Source organism: Schistocerca americana, unplaced genomic scaffold, assembly GCF_021461395.2.
Source record: "Schistocerca americana isolate TAMUIC-IGC-003095 unplaced genomic scaffold, iqSchAmer2.1 HiC_scaffold_1383, whole genome shotgun sequence".
In the NCBI taxonomy this organism is placed as follows: domain Eukaryota; kingdom Metazoa; phylum Arthropoda; class Insecta; order Orthoptera; family Acrididae; genus Schistocerca; species Schistocerca americana.
The window spans coordinates 7,501-15,000 of record NW_025725463.1 but is presented as its reverse complement, the minus strand read 5'-3'; the positions used below and the strand labels follow the sequence as shown (position 1 = coordinate 15,000).

The 7,500-nt window shown below is 53.6% G+C and overlaps 2 non-coding genes and 1 pseudogene across 2 annotated transcripts; all 3 read left to right on the top strand.

Annotated features, from left to right (window-relative positions):
- The first annotated feature begins 4,179 nt into the window (after positions 1 to 4,179).
- On the top strand, positions 4,180 to 6,089 carry LOC124566315. The gene has a single exon (XR_006970867.1). It is a non-coding gene; the product is annotated as a small subunit ribosomal RNA (ribosomal RNA).
- A 351-nt stretch (positions 6,090 to 6,440) lies between these two features.
- LOC124566311 lies at positions 6,441 to 6,595 on the top strand. The gene has a single exon (XR_006970865.1). It is a non-coding gene; the product is annotated as a 5.8S ribosomal RNA (ribosomal RNA).
- A 188-nt stretch (positions 6,596 to 6,783) lies between these two features.
- LOC124566312 overlaps positions 6,784 to 7,500 on the top strand; it is a 4,239-nt pseudogene continuing 3,522 nt past the window's right edge.

The window sequence follows — 7,500 nt, the reverse complement described above, 5'->3', positions numbered from 1 at the left end:
CCTATATCGTACCGTAACTCGTAACCTACTATCGTACCGTAACCTAACCTATGTCGTACCGTAACCTAACCTATGTCGTACCGTAACCTAACCTATGTCGTACCGTAACCTAACCTATGTCGTACCGTAACCTAACCTATGTCGTACCGTAACCTAACCTATGTCGTACCGTAACCTAACCTATGTCGTACCGTAACCTAACCTATGTCGTACCGTAACCTAACCTATGTCGTACCGTAACCTAACCTATGTCGTACCGTAACCTAACCTATGTCGTACCGTAACCTAACCTATGTCGTACCGTAACCTAACCTATGTCGTACCGTAAGCCTAACCTATGTCGTACCTTACCTAACCTATGTCGTACCTTAACCTAACCTATGTCGTACCTTACCTACCCTATGTCGTACCTTAACCTAACCTACTGTCGTACCTTAACCTAACCTATGTCGTACCTTAACCTAACCTATGTCGTACCTTAACCTAACCTATGTCGTACCTTAACCTAACCTATGTCGTACCTTACACCTAACCTATGTCGTACCTTAACCTAACCTATGTCGTACCTTAACCTAACCTATGTCGTACCTTAACCTAACCTATGTCGTACCTTAACCTAACCTATGTCGTACCTTAACCTAACCTATGTCGTACCTTAACCTAACCTATGTCGTACCTTAACCTAACCTATGTCGTACCTTAACCTAACCTATGTCGTACCTTAACCTAACCTATGTCGTACCTTAACCTAACCTATGTCGTACCTTAACCTAACCTATGTCGTACCTTAACCTAACCTATGTCGTACCTTAACCTAACCTATGTCGTACCTTAACCTAACCTATGTCGTACCTTAACCTAACCTATGTCGTACCTTAACCTAACCTATGTCGTACCTTAACCTAACCTATGTCGTACCTTAACCTAACCTATGTCGTACCTTAACCTAACCTATGTCGTACCTTAACCTAACCTATGTCGTACCTTAACCTAACCTATGTCGTACCTTAACCTAACCTATGTCGTACCTTAACCTAACCTATGTCGTACCTTAACCCTAACCTATGTCGTACCTTAACCTAACCTATGTCGTACCTTAACCTAACCTATGTCGTACCTTAACCTAACCTACTGTCGTACCTTAACCTAACCTATGTCGTACCTTAACCTAACCTATGTCGTACCTTAACCTAACCTATGTCGTACCTTAACCTAACCTATGTCGTACCTTAACCTAACCTGTATTGCGCCTTAACCTAACCTGTATTGCGCCCTTAACCTAACCTGTATTGCGCCTTAACGTAACCTGTATTGCGCCTTAACGTAACCTGTATTGCGCCTTAACGTAACCTGTATTGCGCCTTAACGTAACCTGTATTGCGCCCTTAACGTAACCTGTATTGCGCCTTAAGTAACGTATGGCCTAACGTCTGTATTGCGCCTTAACGTAACCTGTATTGCGCCTTAACGTAACTGTATTGCGCCTTAACGTAACCTGTATTGCGCCTTAACGTAACCTGTATTGCGCCTTAACGTAACCTGTATTGCGCCTTAACGTAACCTGTATTGCGCCTTAACGTAACCTGTATTGCGCCTTAACGTAACCTGTATTGCGCCTTAACGTAACCTGTATTGCGCCTTAACGTAACCTGTATTGCGCCTTAACGTAACCTGTATTGCGCCTTAACGTAACCTGTATTGCGCCTTAACGTAACCTGTATTGCGCCTTAACGTAACCTGTATTGCGCCTTAACGTAACCTGTATTGCGCCTTAACGTAACCTGTATTGCGCCTTAACGTAACCTGTATTGCGCCTTAACGTAACCTGCATTGCGCCTTAACGTAACCTGCATTGCGCCTTAACGTAACCTGTATTGCGCCTTAACGTAACCTGCATTGCGCCTTAACGTAACCTGCATTGCGCCTTAACGTAACCTGTATTGCGCCTTAACGTAACCTGTATTGCGCCTTAACGTAACCTGTATTGCGCCTTAACGTAACCTGTATTGCGCCTTAACGTAACCTGTATTGCGCCTTAACGTAACCTGTATTGCGCCTTAACGTAACCTGTATTGCGCCTTAACGTAACCTGTATTGCGCCTTAACGTAACCGATATTGCGCCTTAACGTAACCTATATTGCGCCGTAACGTAACCTATATTGCGCCGTAACGTAACCCACATTGCCCCTTAACGTAACCTATATTGCGCCGTAACGTAACCTATATTGCGCCGTAACGTAACCCCACATTGCCCCTTAACGTAACCCACATTGCCCCTTAACGTAACCCACATTGCCCCTTAACGTAACCCAACACACGTTGGGCCTTAACCCAACACACGTTGGGCCTTAACCCAACACACGTTGGGCCGTAACCCAACACACGTTGGGCCTTAACCCAACACACGTTGGGCCTTAACCCAACACACGTTGGGCCTTAACCCAACACACGTTGGGCCTTAACCTGCTCTGTAATTGTCATACGACGCGTTAAATTAGTGTAGTGTTGCCTAACTGCAACCCCCGCAATATAGTTTGCTACTCGCACTGCCCGGTCCCCAGTGTATCGCTTCATGTTAAACACCTTGCAGCTATACACTGTAATGTGGATGGCAGCAGGACGTACATGCTCAATGCCCTTTGCAGTTGTTCATTGGCATTTGCAGTTGTTCATTGGCATTCGCATGGCGAAGCACTTAGCCTACGCTGTGGTACGGCCTGTGTCAACTGTCCGCTGATGTTGTACGTCCAAATCACACACTGTACTGCACATTGGTCCTCATGTACTGAATGATACATCGTGGTACATGTGACCGTACAACGACTGCGCCAACAACGGCGAACCATGCGGTCCAAATGTTGTGCACTCAGCTACGTGTCGTCTCCCTATAAGAGCTGGATTGCAGTGTGGTATGCCCTGGATGGCGATCAGCATGAGCCGTCTGTTGATGTAGTGGCGCGTGTTGTCAGACGTAGTCGTCTCTTCTCACACACCGTGATAGCACGGTGCACTGCGTTCCACATCTGCGACATGCGACAGAGGCCGGTTGACAGTCGTTCGCGCAATGGACATCGCATACGTACGGGGGCCACCTTCCACGTGTTCGCTAAGCGTGGACATGTTGTTGCGTGTATGTGGGCAGACAGTGTGTCGTGACACCTGACACAGGCATGCAACAATCGTTGAATTTGCAAATGGCGATGGACGCCTACGTTTGCTGGTGACGTTACGCAAATGAACAACTGGTAAACCGTTGTGGTGCGGTTGTTCTCGCTAGGGGTGAATCAGTGATGGCGACGATCGGTTGAGCTACCAACCGGTTGTTGCAGCGATACCCACCATGCCCACGAACGTGAATGGCATGTGGGTGTGAAGCGATACGCGGCGGTGGCTGGGTGGGACCGTCCCCGGCCGGTGAGGGGGGGCCTCCCGGCGTGTTGGCCGTGCGGTGCGTGGGGCGCACGCGCTACAGCCGGCTGGTGGGGGCGGCCAGTGGCAGGCGCGCCGGCCGACGGAGGGCGGCAGGCGGCGCAGCTGCGCGCCGGCGCACCCTGCACGCGGCGCCGTGCGGCCAAAGTAGGTCCTCGCGGGCCCGGTGCGAAGCGCGGGTGGACATCTGCAGTGTGCTGGTCCGATTGAGGACTGTGTGCGCTGAGGATGCGCCGCCGCCCGGCGCTCGGCGCCGCGACGCCGTCTGCTGCTCGGTCGCCTCTGCGGTTCTCGCAGGTGGTTTGTATCGCAGCTGTGCGGACGTGTTGGCGCGTGCGCTGTGCTGGGAGAGTTCGCTTCGGCACCCAAGTGGGGCTTTTGTCCTCTGTGGCGCTGGCGTTGGAGCTGCCGGTCACCGTAGGTGTGCGCGTGTTGTCTCCCGCCGGCAATGCCACGACAGCACGCTCCCGGGCCTCTGTCGGCAGCGGCAAGCTCAGTTGGGAGCACGGGTGGTCGCACCTAAAGCGTCTACTCGCCAAACTCCGGGCGATTGCGCCTCTCTCGAACCCGACCAAGTACTTAGGACGGCGCTGCGCGCCGCCGGGACCTGAGAGGGTTTCGAGGTGTATGGTGCAGGGGAGCTCAGCCTCCTCCTGTTTGCAGAATAATTGAGCGGACGCTTGCGTGTTCGCGCGGGCCCCCGGGACACACTCCCGGGCGGCCGGCTGCTCAGCTCTAGTTGACGCAGCTCCCTGGTTGATCCTGCCAGTAGTCATATGCTTGTCTCAAAGATTAAGCCATGCATGTCTCAGTACAAGCCGCATTAAGGTGAAACCGCGAATGGCTCATTAAATCAGTTATGGTTCCTTAGATCGTACCCACGTTACATGGATAACTGTGGTAATTCTAGAGCTAATACATGCAAACAGAGTCCCGACCAGAGATGGAAGGGACGCTTTTATTAGATCAAAACCAATCGGTCGGCTCGTCCGGTCCGTTTGCCTTGGTGACTCTGAATAACTTTGGGCTGATCGCACGGTCCTCGTACCGGCGACGCATCTTTCAAATGTCTGCCTTATCAACTGTCGATGGTAGGTTCTGCGCCTACCATGGTTGTAACGGGTAACGGGGAATCAGGGTTCGATTCCGGAGAGGGAGCCTGAGAAACGGCTACCACATCCAAGGAAGGCAGCAGGCGCGCAAATTACCCACTCCCGGCACGGGGAGGTAGTGACGAAAAATAACGATACGGGACTCATCCGAGGCCCCGTAATCGGAATGAGTACACTTTAAATCCTTTAACGAGTATCTATTGGAGGGCAAGTCTGGTGCCAGCAGCCGCGGTAATTCCAGCTCCAATAGCGTATATTAAAGTTGTTGCGGTTAAAAAGCTCGTAGTTGGATTTGTGTCCCACGCTGTTGGTTCACCGCCCGTCGGTGTTTAACTGGCATGTATCGTGGGACGTCCTGCCGGTGGGGCGAGCTGAAGGCGTGCGACGCGCCTCGTGCGTGCTCGTGCGTCCCGAGGCGGACCCCGTTGCAATCCTACCAGGGTGCTCTTGAGTGAGTGTCTCGGTGGGCCGGCACGTTTACTTTGAACAAATTAGAGTGCTTAAAGCAGGCAAGCCCGCCTGAATACTGTGTGCATGGAATAATGGAATAGGACCTCGGTTCTATTTTGTTGGTTTTCGGAACCCGAGGTAATGATTAATAGGGACAGGCGGGGGCATTCGTATTGCGACGTTAGAGGTGAAATTCTTGGATCGTCGCAAGACGAACAGAAGCGAAAGCATTTGCCAAGTATGTTTTCATTAATCAAGAACGAAAGTTAGAGGTTCGAAGGCGATCAGATACCGCCCTAGTTCTAACCATAAACGATGCCAGCCAGCGATCCGCCGCAGTTCCTCCGATGACTCGGCGGGCAGCCTCCGGGAAACCAAAGCTTTTGGGTTCCGGGGGAAGTATGGTTGCAAAGCTGAAACTTAAAGGAATTGACGGAAGGGCACCACCAGGAGTGGAGCCTGCGGCTTAATTTGACTCAACACGGGAAACCTCACCAGGCCCGGACACCGGAAGGATTGACAGATTGATAGCTCTTTCTTGATTCGGTGGGTGGTGGTGCATGGCCGTTCTTAGTTGGTGGAGCGATTTGTCTGGTTAATTCCGATAACGAACGAGACTCTAGCCTGCTAACTAGTCGCGTGACATCCTTCGTGCTGTCAGCGATTACTTTTCTTCTTAGAGGGACAGGCGGCTTCTAGCCGCACGAGATTGAGCAATAACAGGTCTGTGATGCCCTTAGATGTTCTGGGCCGCACGCGCGCTACACTGAAGGAATCAGCGTGTCTTCCTAGGCCGAAAGGTCGGGGTAACCCGCTGAACCTCCTTCGTGCTAGGGATTGGGGCTTGCAATTGTTCCCCATGAACGAGGAATTCCCAGTAAGCGCGAGTCATAAGCTCGCGTTGATTACGTCCCTGCCCTTTGTACACACCGCCCGTCGCTACTACCGATTGAATGATTTAGTGAGGTCTTCGGACTGGTACGCGGCATTGACTCTGTCGTTGCCGATGCTACCGGAAAGATGACCAAACTTGATCATTTAGAGGAAGTAAAAGTCGTAACAAGGTTTCCGTAGGTGAACCTGCGGAAGGATCATTACCGACTAGACTGCATGTCTTTCGGTGTGCGTGTCGTGTCGCGCAACACGCTACCTGTACGGCTCGCAGTAGCCGTGCGCCGCGTGCGGAACCACGCGTGCTTCTCAAAACTAACGCCAATGTTGTGTGGTACGAGCGCTGAAGCGCTGGAGCGGCTGGCCTGCGGCACCTGGCGCCTGGCGCCGGTTTTGAATGACTTTCGCCCGACTGCCTGTCCGCTCCGGTGTGGAGCCGTACGACGCCCATCGGCCGTGAGGCCGTTGGACACAGAACGCTTGAACAGGGGCCGCCACACGCCTACGTCCCGCCTATGCAACTGTCTTGAAAGAGACAGTGGAAACTAAGAAAAGATCACCCAGGACGGTGGATCACTCGGCTCGTGGGTCGATGAAGAACGCAGCAAATTGCGCGTCGACATGTGAACTGCAGGACACATGAACATCGACGTTTCGAACGCACATTGCGGTCCATGGATTCCGTTCCCGGGCCACGTCTGGCTGAGGGTCGGCTACGTATACTGAAGCGCGCGGCGTTTGCCCCGCTTCGCAGACCTGGGAGCGTCGCGGCCGCCTGTGGGGCCGGCCGCGCCTCCTGAAATGTGCGATGCGCGCCCGTCGCCTGGCGGTTCGCATACCGGTACTTACTCGGTAGCGTGCACAGCCGGCTGGCGGTGTGGCGTGCGACACCTCGTACAACGACCTCAGAGCAGGCGAGACTACCCGCTGAATTTAAGCATATTACTAAGCGGAGGAAAAGAAACTAACAAGGATTCCCCCAGTAGCGGCGAGCGAACAGGGAAGAGTCCAGCACCGAACCCCGCAGGCTGCCGCCTGTCGTGGCATGTGGTGTTTGGGAGGGTCCACTACCCCCGACGCCTCGCGCCGAGCCCAAGTCCAACTTGAATGAGGCCACGGCCCGTAGAGGGTGCCAGGCCCGTAGCGGCCGGTGCGAGCGTCGGCGGGACTCTCCTTCGAGTCGGGTTGCTTGAGAGTGCAGCTCCAAGTGGGTGGTAAACTCCATCTGAGACTAAATATGACCACGAGACCGATAGCGAACAAGTACCGTGAGGGAAAGTTGAAAGAACTTTGAAGAGAGAGTTCAAAAGTACGTGAAACCGTTCTGGGGTAAACGTGAGAAGTCCGAAAGGTCGAACGGGTGAGATTCACGCCCATCCGGCCACTGGCCTCCGCCCTCGGCAGATGGGGCCGGCCGCCCGCGCGGAGCAATCCGCGGCGGGGCCGTGTCCGGTTGCCTTTCCACTCGCCGCGGGGGGTGGGGCCGTTCCGGTGTGCGGTGGGCCGCACTTCTCCCCTAGTAGGACGTCGCGACCCGCTGGGTGCCGGCCTACGGCCCGGGTGCGCAGCCTGTCCTTCCGCGGGCCTCGGGTTCGCGTCTGTTGGGCAGAGCCCCGG